Raw genomic sequence first — 15,820 nt, 5'->3', positions numbered from 1 at the left:
TTCCCCTCTGCCCAAAGGAGAAACTTCTACATGTCTGGCTATTAAACCTTGAGTTTAGATCCTCAGAGTGATGGAGAGTCCGGAGATTGTTTGTGGCAGGGTAAGTTTATTTTAGCACTTCCACACCTAAGATGTTAGTCATGGAATATATGTTAGCCAACTTTCCAAAAGCAAATGTGTCTTTTTCTTCAGCTTTAAAGAGACAATAACTAAACTTAAAAATGTAAACCAAGCAACTTTCCAAGGGTGAGTAGGTATAAGTTAGTACAATAAAAAGACTCAGTACGGGGTGCACTTTTAAAGAATCTAATATTGTGAGCAAATAAAATACCTGACTGAAGAAGGAATGACTTGGTGGAGTTTGTATAAAAATTACTATGAATATAAACATGGGCTTTGAACTGAGGTTACTATCTCAATAAATCTCTCAGAGTATTTTCACTTTTCATTTCAGGATTTTTCTCTGATCAAGAGCATTACCTCTTGTCAACTTCCTTTCTAAATCCTTTAAACTATAAAGTAAGAAAGTGTTCATAATATGAATAAAAAACTTCATTTTCTTGTTATCAATTGAAATGATGATCTCTATAGAGCTACCTATAGAGCTCTTAAAGAGAAGTTAATGCTAAAAATGCTAAATCTCAAAGCCTTTAGGTTTACTTCTAAAAATTTCCTTTCAACCACCTCTGCCCTCCATCGATGCACACATATTCACACACATGCCCTGAGATCGACAGGAAATATATTTTGTATTTAATAATAGAATTTAAAAGAGATGCAAATTACAGCTAAGTCGAATCTTAGAATCAATCAAGTGGAAATATCCCTCCAATTCTTCACCTGGATTCCATTATACAATTAAAAAACCTTAGGTATTAATATAGAGGTAGAATGCCTTGGATAAAAGCAAGAAGGCAATAAATACCACTTGTTTATAACAAATGAGTAAAATTTATATGTAATTTGTTTCTACAAAGTAATGAGAATTTTTCAAATATTCTTTCACAACCACTAATAAAAAAGTAATATTTTTTCTTTGATCTCTTAGGGAAAAATTTCAAGTTAGTAAAAATTCTATTGTTTTTCTCTTGCCCAAATTAACTATTGCAAGGCTCAAAACACATCAACAGGAATAGTTTAACTTTCTAAACTGGGAAGACAGTACCAGTTATTTTGGTAAATGTTTATACTTATCTTTTAAATATTTTCCAATGCTTTGCATTTGAAATACTCCCCTAGAAACGGCTAAACATGATCTGATAAAACATTTCTAATTCCTCAGGAAGAAGTCTTTTTAAAAATTATTTATTTAAAAAAATTATTCATGAGACACAGAGACAGAGGCAGAGGGAAGTAGTTCTATTCTTGAGGAAAGGAAAATCTTCATTTAATGCTTTGCTAGAAAATAAATAGTATTTTCATTTAGCATGTTCAACGTTTTAGAATTTGACTTGGATTCATTTCCCTTGTTACATAAAAATATTTACATTCTTGGGGTGCCTGGGTAGCTCAGTCGATTAAGCATCCATCTGATTCCTGATATTGGCGCCAGTAATGTTCTCAGGGTCATAAGATGGAGCCCCATGTCAAGTTCTGTGCTGGACATGGAGCCTGCTTAAGATTCTCTTTCTCTCTCCCTCTGCTCCTCACTTGTGTGCTCTCCTCACTAACCCAAAATATTACCTTCTTGATAGATAATATTTAATGATTTATAAATTCCATGATCTATGTTTTAATAAGTTGCCTTCTGAGTCCCCTTTCAAAAGTAAATTACTTCCCAAGTTTGTTAGAACTTTCTCAACTTTTGCTTTCCTTCCCAGGTTTGGTTTATGTTTAAAGTTATGTCCTACACCCAAATCAGACTGCCTAATATGATTGCTGCACACTTAGAATATCCCTAATTGGTAAGATACAATGGAATAAGTACTAGATTTCCAGAAAATTCTCTGTCATTGGCGTTGACTTTGTATCCACAGAAAGACCATTAGTAAATATAAAAAGTCACAAATGGGATGAGTTACTACCTAGATTTACATTTTAAAATAGTAAAAATCATTTTTAATTCAGAAATGAATCCAAAGATTTTTTTAAAAAATTTTAATAAGTAAATTATACTATTTAAAAACTCTTCCAATGATTTTTTAAAAATACAAGTTTAGCACTTTTGCACATTTCAATAGACATTAAATTAAGTATCTACTATTTTCCAGGCACTATACAATTTCTTTTTAAAGTTTTATTTATTTATTCATGAGAGACAGAAAGAGAGGCAGAGGGAGGAGAAGCAGGCTCCATCCATGTAGGGAGCCCAACGTGGGACTCAATCCCAGGACCCCACAATTCTGCCCTGAGCTGAAGGCAGACGCTCAACCGCTGAGCCACCCAGGCGTCCCCCAGGCACTACACCATTGTAGGAGCAAGAGCTGTCATAAACCCTATACAGTTTAGAATACAGGCAAACATGAAAACGTAGGGTTCATATTCTGTGAACAATGATAGAACATAGATGTGTGGAATGTGACTTCAAGGAGGAAGCAATCCCTGAAGCGGGTAGTGAGGGTTTGGAAAGGACTCCCAGGAAGAGAGGTATTTAAATTGAATTTCAAAGAGAGATGAATTTTTCTGAGCAGATCAGGAAGAAAGCAATTGAAGCAGAGGAAACAACGTGATTGGAAGCTCAGAGGCAAGGACTGTACAGTTTTTAGGACTGGATTGAATCATGGAGAACATTCTGAGCTGGGCAAAGCACTCTGGACATTTTCCAGAAGGGAATGAAGGCTTCCTCTTAGAGCAGTGATAACAATAGAACATTAGGAATATAAAGGAATACAAAGTGAAAAAGTGCAATATGCTAGTCAATTTTCTGCCCCAGTTGAGTATGACATCAGGGATCTTATTATTCCTACAGATTCCATGGCCCAGCTTCCTCAGAATGGAGGGCCAGAACCTTTGTGCACAAGGTGACTTGAGTGCCTGGAAAAGCTGGGGAAAAAACCACTTTCAGAGAATATTCCTTCAAAAGAAGCCTACAAAACATGGCCATTTTGTCTGCAAATTAAGGTCATGTTATTAAAAGGTAACCAAATCATGAAATCTCAATAGTTATGGTTAATTGATGGTTTAATTACTTATCACTTCAAAAAGACTTTAAGAGCAGAGAGTATATCACTAGTAGAGTCCCAGCTCCTAACATAAAGATTCGATAAGCATTTGCTAATGTATGAATGAATGACAAGTCCATCATTCACACATTTTTGAGAAATGGCTCCTCCTCCTTGTGTGTATTACAAGACATTCTGTTGGGAAGCACAAAGACAATCTAGTGAGTTAACACTGAAGAATGCCAATTAATTAGGCTTCTACTGTGGTATGAATAGTTTACTTTAAATTCTTAGTAAAATGAATGAAATACATTTTTTTCATGTCAACTATGTGTTTGTCAAAAAATATAAAATATAATGTGTTTGTGTGAAATAATTTGATCTGTCTTTTGTGCCCTGGAGTAATTACGAACGATTTTGCACTTCAGATATATTGTATTCCATAGGAAGAACACAGGATCAATCAAACTGACACCTAAAATTAAAGGCATTGGACATGATTTGCTTGATAAACATTATTCTTCATTAGGAGAAGCTCCTGATTCATGAACTTTCTCATACTTGCAGAAAAATATTATTATAGAGGAAAGGCAGAAAAGTGAAAACAACTGGATACATATTTTAAAATTTATCTTTGTATGGAAAAGAAATATTTACTCTCAATAACTGACATTTAAAGGGCAAAAGGTAGCAAGGGCCATATTTTCCATTAACTTGACAATGTCAAAGAGATAGACAACTTTCCTATACGTAGGAGCAGAACATGGCAATGAAGTAATTTTATTTTCTTGAATATCATCAGAATAACAGGTAGAAAATATAGGAGATATTTATAAACTATTACTTTAATATAAAACAAATTTTGCTGTTTTTTCAAAACATATTTTAAAAATCATTTTGAGACTATAGCTGAAGGAGCATGTAGAGAAAATGCCATGGAGAAATCTTTCTACATTACCTCCACCACTGTAGAGCTTTATATGAGAAGGTTACTATTTGTTCCCGTTATAATGATTTCAGAGGACACTACTCATGAGAGAGAAGGCAAAGGGTCCATGGTGTGAATCTCTTTTGGCGATTTAATCACAGTTATTGAAGAAAGCAGGATCATGAACACTGCCAGCCACCAGCTGCAAATACAATAACTGTGAAATTTATTTTTACAAATATACTGGCAATTTTTTAACTGTGAATGAATACTAAGGAGAGCCTATTCAGTTGGCACATTTACTGAATTAGGCATTGAGTTCCACAGAGTGCAGTTGCTGATAGAGCTCTATTTCAATATTCTTTTGAAAATATGCACAGAAATAAAATTATAGTTTAAGTAGCCCTAGGGAATCTTTACATATAGGGAGAGCATGGCCTAGGTCCTTCTGCAAAATGAAAATTTACTCCACTGAAAGATGAGGAGAATTTCTCTGTAGTTTTTGTGTGTGTGTGTGTGCAAATTCCTATAAATCTATAATTATTTCAAAATAAAGAGTTTTATTTTCTCCAATTTACAGGTTGGATTTTTATACTTTTTAAAAAGAATGTGCTTGTTTCATCTCATATGCATTGGCATACAGCATGGTGACCAGTTTGTCATTCATTCAACAATTACTGATTTTGTGGGTACTGTGTGGTAGGTCCTGAGCTAGGGCTCGGGGGTGATGCAAAGTCCCAGCTTGCCAAGAACTTACATTAGCACATTAGCATGAAGGGAGACAGATAAAGCCATAAGAAACTGCTAGATGTTAATGCTATGAGGAATGAGGACCAATAAAGCAGGGTAAGGGGATAGATCCTAACATAAGAAGGGGTGGGTTGCTATTTCACATAGTCATTGGGAAAGATTCTTTCTGAGAAGATGGCAGTAGAGAACTGAAGGAAATAAAGGAGAAAATTATATGGAAATTTGGGAGAAGAGTCTGACTACATTTCCTAATACACTATTTTGAATTAGAAACCACTGTTATAAAAAAAAAAAAGAAACCACTGTTATTATAATGTATATTATTTATTAATATAAGAGAAATGGATCGTGCATAATCCTTGAAACATAGTTCACACATTAACATATGGTTTAAGAATGCAACCATAGAGTATAGCAGATATTGTTCAAATTCCCACAATTTACTATCTATAAGACATAGATTGGGTATTTAATTTCCTTTAGCCTTAGTTCCTCATTGTAAAACAGAGACAAGGAGATCTTGTGGGGTTATTTTAAGAATTAAATAAAATATGTATAATGCTTAACACCAAATTAGTGCTCAATGTAGTTGTAATTATTATTTAATAATAACAAATAAATGTAAATTAAAACTCTAGTGTTATTGGCTCCCATAGTTTTAGATAGTATTCCTTCCTTCCTTCATTCATTTGTTCATTCAACATTTCTTACTCCTAACTGTGGGTTACACACCATGACAGGTGACAAGAATACCAAAATTTAAGGAATATTAATATTTTTTATTAGAATGGGAGACAGACTAGAAAAATCCTTTATAATATAATACACGAATTGTCATAATAAAGAAGACAGAGTAAATCTACTCTATTTGAGGGCCTGAGTGGAAGTTATACAAAGGGGATGCATAAAATTGACCTTTGCAAGATGAATAGGAGTCCAGCAGGTAAATGACATGAAGAAAGCATAGCAGCAGACAGAACAGAGACAACAGAGTCAAGTCCCAAGGTGACAAGCCAGGGGGGAGAAAAGACACCTTTAGAGAACTTTGACTATATCACGAGATACCTGTAAAGGAAAGAGGTGAAGTTGTAATTGCAGGCTTAAGGTAAATAATGCAGGCCATACACGCCTTTAGGCTTCTATGCCACACCAAAGAATCTAGACTGTGTTCTGTGACATTCTGAAGGCGGTGCATGATTGTGTTTCCATTTCAAAAGCCTCATTTGGCAGCAGTGTGGGGAATGGTGTGGAGGAGTTGCTAATATTGGGATCAGGAGACTTTAATTACACAGTGTTTCAGAACATCCTGGTGCAGGGTCTGGTGAGAAAAAGGCAAAGAGAGACTCTGAGAGAAATGTAACACATTTCCAATTCCATCATTTATTCTAAAGAAAGCAGTCATCATTGACATACTACTGTTCCAGTTTCTGGAACACTGTCAAGTATCAGATTTTAACAAATATTAGTTAAATAATAGTAACTATGTAAAGTGGCTAATTAGATATGGAAAAGAAGAAGGAAGAGTCTAGGATCTCTCAAATAATCTGGGTTAAATGGAACTGAAAGAAAGAGGAGAAGATTTGGGGAAGAAAATACTGAAGTCAGTTCTGTAGATAAGTAGATATGTGGGTTTCATTTGCAGGAGAAAGAGAGACAGAATTGTCACACTACTGGAAATTAAAAGGTAAGGGTTGAATGTGGTCTCAGAGCATGAAGAGTGGGAACCAAGTCAACTGTGTGGGAATGTGAAGAAAAAAGAAAAACCACAAGGTCCAAATGGGGTGAGGAAGAAACGGTCCCTGTAATCTCTAGAACATCTCTTTTTCTAATGTGTTTCTCAGGGTGTCGTCTTTGACCATATTTTCTTCTCATGCGGTACACTCCACCTTACCCCACAGCTTCCCTATTTCAATACCACATCTATGATGTTCAATGCTGCAATTCTATATCAATTCTATATAAATGCAGGCACTTGACCTGGAAAAATCGCTCTTTAAATGATCTCAACATATTTAGCATCCATAGTAGAGTCAACTAAATGAATCAGAGACAAACATTTAAAACAACGAAGTGCACATCTGACATCCTAACACAACGTTGTACTTATAGTAGGCATTCAGTAAACATTTGATGATCAAACACCAATCCAGCTCTAGCTTATGCCTTTATCATTTTGCCCTTAAATGAAACAGGGAACTGTAAAACAGCATTTATCTCAAATATCACACATGTTAGATATTAACTTTTTTTGAAGGGTGTGTTTTTTTTGGAAAATTGTATTTGGGAACAAAGTTAAAATATTTCCATGTGAAGATGTATGTACTGTGTAAAAGACATTAATAATTAATATACTGGAGTTTTTTCTTTAAAGTCATAAAAATCTTATTCCTTTAGTCCCGCATAATTGCAAATAATTTTAATTTTAAACATAAAATATATATTTCTGGAGAAAACATATTACAGAGTTATCTCAATATTGGTGTTATTTTGTTTTTAACAGAATCTATCTATGTATGTCTCACAAAATTCATTTTCAAATAATACTGAAACAAAGAATTAAAACATAAAGAAATGTTCAAAGAGCTTATCTGCCCTCGATGTAAAGCACCCATTACCTTAATTAGTCATGAAAAAAACAGTGCTAACACACACACAAAAAAAAAAAGAAAATAAAAAGAAAAAGAAAAAGAAAGAAAAAGAAAAAGAAAAAGAAAAAGTAAAAGAAAAAGAAAAAGAAAAAGAAAAAGAAAAAAACAGTGCATTCTGGGGGTCATATCTGAAAACTTATTCTACAGAATATTTTTTAGATGTCATATATCATATTTTGATGCAATAATGATCTTTCTTTTAAGGACTTTTTAAAAATACATTGCCTAGTATAGATATGCTAAATAAGTTTTTAGAGGTCTTATATCATATTCTGATGCGATAATGATTTTTCTTTTAAGGACTTTTGTTTAATAGATTGCCTAGTTTAGATATACTAAATAATTTTACTTTGGAAACCAGTTGCTAACATCACGTAACAGAATGGTCACATATAAACCTACCCAAATCGTTATTTCTCCATCTTTTTATTTTTTTTATTTTTTTATTTTTTTATTTTTTATTTTATTTTTTTTATTTCTCCATCTTAATTGTCCACTTGTAAGGTCGGGTCAGTGATGAGAATGATTCTTCTCGCTCATGATTTTTTTCAGACAAAATGTAATAAAGAGGTATTTGCTCTATAAAGCAATACGAAGTATCTTAAGCATATAAAACAGTAAGAAACTATATATGAATTCATTGATGCAGAACAATAAATCGGACCAGGAAAGACTTGCTTATCATTGTTAGTTCATGTTTTAAAAGAGTAAGTTACATATGACTTAATAGAGATCAAAATATTATAGCATGATGTGTGTATACAATGTTTTGCCATAAATATTGCCCAATGTGGGACACCTGGGTGGCTCAGTTGGTTAAGCATCTGACTTCGGCTCAAGTCATGATCTCAGAGTCCTGAGATCGAGCCCTGCATCAGGCTCCACACTCAGTGGGGAGTCTGTTTCTCCCTCTCCCTCAGCCCCTGCCCACTGCTTGTGTTCTCTCTCTCAAATAAAATCTCTAAAAAAGTATATTGCACAATGTGTTTAGCTATTTACCATGGAAGAAGAAAAGCATCAAATAATTAATAGTATAATCGCATTCCAACAAAGTGCTTAAGAAAGTGTTAAATAGGTTTGAAGCCAGGATTCAGGAATACATAATCATATTAATTGGAAAGAGTCTATTGGAATCAGTTAAAAATGGACTTATAGAACATTTTAATTTACATGTGGTTTTATAACATGATAATTCAAATGATGGAACTGCTACCAAAATTACTAAGCAGAGGTTTTACTCAGCTTAGGTTAAGGAAAGAAGTGACTCATTTTTAACAGACATATTAATTATATGCAAATGCATACTTTAAAAATTCTAAAACATAATATGCATCTTAATGAGTAAGTTAAATATTTCTTCTTAAAATTTTACTCATGCCATCCATTCATTTCCAGTTCTTTCATGGCTAGTGCAAAAGTAAATGTTGGCCCCGTGATTATGTATGCAGTGAGGCTTAAATTAATAAGATTTTATTACCTAGGTAACCGGCATCATGTTTAAAGTTATTGATCATGGTTCAGGAACCTTTACAAGAAGTTCTGTTGCTTACAATACTGGGCAAGTCCCTGGCCTTGAACTTCCTGTCAAACTCAGAATTCACCTTAAAACTTTTCATTAAGCCTTTAGAGAGAATCATAAAGATGAGTCTCTATGACTCTATAGATATAGAATCTATCTATCTATACCATTATTTTGATAACATGGAGACTCCATGATTACAAGGAGTCTTGATAAGTATAGCATAGCATGGACTCTGTGATCAGAATTGAGTATGAATCCATATAGAGACTATGTGGCTTTGGGCAAATTATTTAACCTCTCTCTGTAGTAGCTGAAAATGAGGGAAATAATAACAGAGGATGGCTGTAAGGATTAAATGAATTAACAAATATCAATTACTTAGAATAGTTTCTTGAATGTGGAGAGTGTTCAATAAATGTTTGCAATAATTATTATTAACATTTATTGTCCTTAGTTTCAATACTAATTCTATAAAGCTTCCTTAATGATCTACAGTTGAATACTCATCTTTATAGCATTAAATTGGCAATTATCTTTTCTTCACTTACATTGATGTGGTAAAACCATATTTGTTGTTTTAAGAGCAAAATTGATTGAATTAGCTGAGATTTTAGGATGGGGAAATACATTCATTACAGTTCTCAACATCACCAGATGAAGAATACTTTAAGGAATATAAAACACTTGAAAATTTTATCTCTTGGAGAAGGACTTACTTCACTTTTTTAGTGTTTTTAGTATTCGATTTAGAGATGAAATATGAAGGCACAATAATCCAGGATACGGATATAGCCAAAGAGAAACCTAAAGAAGATACCTTATTATTATTTTTTTTTATGGCTCATAAATGTATCCTTGCCCCAAAGCAGACAACCATGTTCAGCATGGTTTTAGATCTTCTGACCCATTAAAAAGTAGGCTTCTTTATATTTGTTATGTACTGTGCCTGGTTTAATTCAACAAACTACCTTCTCACCCCTAATGCTCCCCTCCAATTTAAAAAATTTCCCCTTTCCTAGGGATTGAACTCTTATTTTTTTACTCAGAATTTCTTTTTCGATCCATCATAGGTGAATACACTTTCACAGATTTCTTTTTTCCCCTATAATCTTTTCTGTAAATGAAAACCTTTTCTTGATATTTCTAAGATCAGTTACTGCCAGCAGCAACGTCACTTGTCTATTTTCCAACTCATTTGAACCTACGAGGAAAATGTACACGTGCAGGGGATAATGAAGGACAACGTATGAAGAAATTCCTCATACAATGTTTGTAGACAGAAAGAGAGGTAATTTAAAGTTTAATTAGTTAATCAAATAGTTAATCTTTTGCTTTGAAGGTGGAGATGTGTTCACCTTAAACCTTTTTTAATTGAAATGTAATTGGTGTACAATGTTATTTTTGTTTTTGGTGCATAGCGTAGTGATTTGATGTTTATATACATTAGGAAGTGATTACCACAATGAATCTAGTTGCCATCTGTCATCATATAAAGTTGTTACAATATTATGGATTATATTCCTATGCTGTACATTAGATACCCACATCTTATTTACTTTCTAACTGAAGACTGTTATTTATTATTATTATTATTATTATTATTATTATTATTATTATTATTTTAACAGATTATATTTATTTGAGAGAGAGGGCAATAGAGTGTGTGAAAGCGGGGGAAGGAGTTGGCGTAATAGAATCTCAGGGTGACTCCCTGTGAGCAGGAGCCTGACTCAGGGCTTGATCTCATGACCAGGAGACCATGACCTGAGCTGAAATCAAGAGTGAGGGCTTAACAAACTGAGCCACCCTGGCGCCCCTGGGTAGTTCTCAATCCCCTTGTCCTATTTCATTCATCCTGCACTCCCTTCCAAACTGGCAACCACCAGTTTGTTCTCTGTATCTATGAGTCTGTTTCTGTTCTGTTTGTTTGGTTTGCTTTTTAGGCTCTACATGTAAGTGAAATCATACAGTATTTGTCTACCTCCTGTGCCTGGTTTAAACAAACTACCTCCTCTCACCCCTACTGCTCCCTACCGCTTTTTGGCTTCTTGTTTATATATTTACTTAGAGTTTATTTATTTATTTTTATTTGAGAGACAGAGAGTGTAAGCGAATAGAGCATAGGTAGAGGAGCAGCCGAGGGACAGGAGAGGCAGGCTCCTCACTGAGCAGGGAGTCTGATGTAGGGCTTCATGCAGGACTCCATCCCAGGATCCTGGGATCTGACCTGAGCCCAAGGCAGCTGCTTAACTGACTGAGCCACCCAGGGGCCCCTTTGGCTTCTTGTTTAAACAAATTAGTAGCTGTCACTATGGCCTTTTATTTTAAATTACCAGCCTTTCACTTTTTCTCCTCTCCACATCTTCTCATCTGAAATATTTTGAAGTCAAAGAATTAGCCTCTATTTACCTCTTTATATTCAGCCTAAAATAAATTGCTATAAAATGTAGGTAGGATGAACCACATCTGATCTGTCACAAAGTACTACTTTGCATTAGAGTATAAAAATCAAGAAGCAAACTCAAAATATCATGTTGTTTAACCTTTTCACGCAGGATTTAAATCCTTGAAGGTGTTAATTTCATTACTTAGCTTCCCATTGTGACGAGCTTGAAAAGCAAGAGGCTTCCTTGGTTCCTAAGTTCCTGACTTCCATCAGGCATAGCCTGTGCCTAAACAGCGACTGGCTGTTTCTGACACTCCTGAGCGTGTTCAGGTTTTAAAGTTGATTACAATGTGAAATCTTGGGTTCTTGATTCTTGGAATTCCATGTCTCTGTCTGTGTCTTCAACTTCTCCTCCCCAACGCTGTCTCTAGGCAAGTAGAGGGTCATTAGAAAGAGGCTTCACGAGGTAAACTCTTTTTATACTAATATTATCCAGTCAATGTTTATGCTACCTTTCTAGTCCCTGCTCCTAATATGATAAAAAGACAAAAATAGCTTCTCTACTTTGTCATGTATAAAAACCACTTGCGAGAACATTTTTAAAAAATGTATATTGTTGTGTTCAACTTCCCGATATTCTAATTCAGTAGGTTGGGTGAGACCTTAGAATTTGCATTTTCAATAAGCTCTTCTGGAGATTCTGATGTAGGTGGTCCTTCCGCATGGTTTCAGAAAACCTGCCTTAGAAAGCTTTAATCAATACAGAGCTTTCTGATTTCTGGCAATCAGAAACAAGCACAGGTAATCACAGTCAGTAAAGTTGCCCATTATACAGGATTTATCAATCTTCATGAAGTCTTAATATTCTGAAACCGTTGCCTCCAGCCAGAGTCATAACCTTTAACTACATTGGAAATAACTTCTTACTTTAATCATGAGGAAATGTGATTTTTTAGGTTAGATCAAGATAATCATCAAGAAAAAACAATGGAGGGACTGAGCCTGCGTGGCTCAGGTTGGGCTGCTGCCTTCAGCTCAGGGCGTTATCCTGGAGTTCTAGGATGGAGTCCCACATCAGGCTTCCTGCAAGGAGCCTGCTTCTCTCTCTGCCTGTGTCTCTGCCCCTGTGTCTCTCATGAATAAATAAATTAAAAGGAAGAAAGAAAAAAAATGGAAGACGCTTTATCAGTTGGCTTGTTACAAAGTTAAACCTTGGAGAATCTACCTGACACTCTATGGTCTGTGCCTATTGCCAGTGAAAGCCCAGTCCTATTATTATTTGTTGAATAACATATCCCCCTACTGGCATACTTGCTGAAATCTTCTTACATCATCATCATCGTCATCATCATCATCATCATCATCATTTATTTTGGAAGAAAGCACTAGAGTCAAAGTTCAAAGTTCAATATTTTCACATCAGCATCATGCCAAAGGATTCTGCTCTTCAGGTTGGAGCCACCCTTTGAAAGCTAGGTGGTAAAAGTACTTTCATTGATGTGATTTGCCCAATGCAATTAACCTTAAAAGAAAATGAGAGATTCGGCTCTTAGGCCAGAGGTCAAGTCTCAAATTTCAGATCTGGATTGGACATACTTTTTTTTTTTAATTTTTATTTATTTATGATAGTCACAGAGAGAGAGAGAGAGAGAGAGGCAGAGACACAGGCAGAGGGAGAAGCAGGCTCCATGCACCGGGAGCCTGATGTGGGATTCGATCCCGGGTCTCCAGGATCGCGCCCTGGGCCAAAGGCAGGCGCCAAACCGCTGCGCCACCCAGGGATCCCCATACTTTTGTTTTTAAGTAAGCAGTGTGTTCCCTTTAACCAGTCCAGATTAGATTGGCCAGAACTGCAGGGGGAAGTACCCTTCAGTTGGCGATACACTGTTCAGGATTCATCACACTGATTTTTCTATCCCTCTGGCATGACCTTGAGGCATTTCATAAAAGGTGAAACAACACATGATATAAGAATAAATAAGATCTCTGCTTCCCAGATACGAACCAGTATACTCTGGAAAGTTAGGCTTTGTGGTTTTAAAGTTCAGGAAAGTGGTCTTTTTTCTAACAATGTGTGGAATTTCTATGCTCTTCTGGTAATTTTTGGAGATACAAGTGTTTCTGAACATTCCAGTCATTTCTTTCACTATGCCTATATATTACTACATCCTATACCCTATTCTCTGATCCAGCAGGTCTTAAAGTGTGGTCTGGGGAATACTGTGCAGTCACTATGTTTATAGTAAGATGTTATATGCTTTTTAAATTTTTATGAATGTACAATGAAATTTTCCAGAAATTCATGATGTGTGTGATATTTCAAGAGTGAATGCAGAAGCAAATATTACCATCCATTAATCTTGCTTCTATTAATCCAGATAATAGAGTTAAAAATTGTTTTTCTCTGGAAAATATAGTTATTTTCATAATAGTATGTTAATTATATTAAAATGTAATGGGTTATTAGTGTTATTTAAACAAATTAATATTTTTAAAATGATCAGTTTTAATTTCTAACAAGCAAATATTGATAAATATAACCCATAGACAGATTGTTGAGATCCTAAATCACTAAGAATGCTAAAAAATGTGATATATATGTACATATATGTGTATATATGTACATATGTGTATATGCATGTATATATGTGTATATGTATGTGTATATATATATAAAATTATGTCATAAAAAAAGAAATAAATCCTGCCGTTTGTCACTACACCAGTAAATCTTTAAAGGATTATGCTAAGTGAAATAAATCAGACAGAGGAAGACAAATACTGAATGAACTCACAGACATGTGTAATCTAAAAACAGACTGAACTCACAGAAACAGAGTACATTGGTGATTGCCAAGGGTGGGGGTTGGGTTAGGGTTGTGTGTAAGAGTGGTGTAAGGGTAAAAAAGTTTAAAGATGAATAGATTCTTTTTTTTATTTGATTACTTTCTGTGACAGCACTTTAACAATTCTTTTTTAAAAAATATTTTATTTATTTATTCATGAGAGACACAGAGAGAGAGGCAGAGACACAGGCAGAGGGAGAAGCAGGCTCATGCGGGGAGCCCAACGTGGGACTCAACCCCGGGATTCCAGGATCACACCCTGGGCCGAATCAGATGCTCCACCGCTGAGCCACCCAGGCATCCCCAAGATTAATAGATTCTAAGGATCTAATGTACAGCAGGTGACTACAGATAATAATAGTGTATTTTTGTATACCTGAATGTTGCTAAGAGAGTGGTCTTAAATGTTCTCATCTCAAAACCAACAAACAAAAAAAAAGGTAACTTTGTTGGGTGATGGTGTAACCTTACGGTGGTAATCATTTCCCAATATATCTGTGTATCAAATCATCAGGCTCTGTACCTTATACTCACAAAATGTCATATGTCATGTATATCTCAATAAAAGTGGAGGGGGAAAAAAGTGTAACGGTGACGTGAAACCAAAATATTTGACTCGGGCTCTTATCCCCACACTGGTTCACTATCCTGTCTAAAATACTTCTTTTGGCTGAAATACTTGTAAAATACTTCATTTGTCTAAAATATTTTTTAAAGGCTTTCCATTTTCTGTATGTAAATCTTCACCATCCTTTGAAATTCTTTTCAGCATCCACCACATCTATAATTGTTTTCCTGTTCACCTCTACTCCAATTCTGCGCCATTAATCATTTTCACCTTTTTATTATAATTTATTTTTCTTTATGATTGGTTTTCATATGAGCTTGTAAGATTCTTGAGGAAATTAAAAAGCAAGGTCTGCTTATTATTCGTGGATCTTTTTTCCCTTTCTCTCAGACCTTAGTTTAGTGCCTTGTACAAAGTAGGAATTTTATAACTGTGTTTTGGGTATGGCCCTACACATTTTCCTCCTTAGTTCAAAGAATTCTTTGTAATCCAACTGCAGATTTGATTCAAAGGCAAATAGGTAAAGCAATGGACAATGAATGTAGGGTCATCTTTGAGCCCAATGTGGAGCTGACAGTATGGCCTGTAGTTGCCTGCAGTCTCCCTGTGACCCTTCACCACCCAGAGAGTTCCTGCCTCCCATCCCTACTCCCTCCCCTACCATATTCCCTTTGTCCTTTCTGTGCAGGTTCACTTCTCCTCAAATATTCAGGAAAAAAAATCTTACTAAATATATATATATATATTTGTTAAATATTTATTTATTCATGAGAGACACAGAGAGATTGAGAGAGAGAGAGAGAGAGAGAAAGAGAGAGAGTGAGAGGCAGACACACAGGCAGAGGGAAAAGCAGGCTCCATGCAGGGAGCCCAACGTGGGACTGGATCCCAGGACTCTAGGATCACGTCCTGGACTGAAGGCAGATGCTCAACGCTGAGCCACCCAGGTGTCCCTTATTAAATATTTCTTTTTAAAAATGGACAAATAATAGACTAATAACATTTAAAGCCTCTTTATGAACCACTGTTTTTTTTTTTTTGGAGGGGGTTGTTTGTTTTTTTATGGAATGA

The 15,820-nt window shown here is 35.2% G+C and overlaps 1 protein-coding gene across 13 annotated transcripts in view; it reads right to left on the bottom strand.

The window, feature by feature from the left end:
- MAGI2 (membrane associated guanylate kinase, WW and PDZ domain containing 2) overlaps positions 1-15,820 on the bottom strand; it is a 1,325,593-nt gene that overhangs the window by 856,843 nt on the left and 452,930 nt on the right. The window lies entirely within an intron of this gene.

Source organism: Canis aureus, chromosome 21, assembly GCF_053574225.1.
Source record: "Canis aureus isolate CA01 chromosome 21, VMU_Caureus_v.1.0, whole genome shotgun sequence".
Lineage (NCBI taxonomy): Eukaryota > Metazoa > Chordata > Mammalia > Carnivora > Canidae > Canis > Canis aureus.
This window is presented reverse-complemented; position numbering and strand designations above follow the sequence as displayed.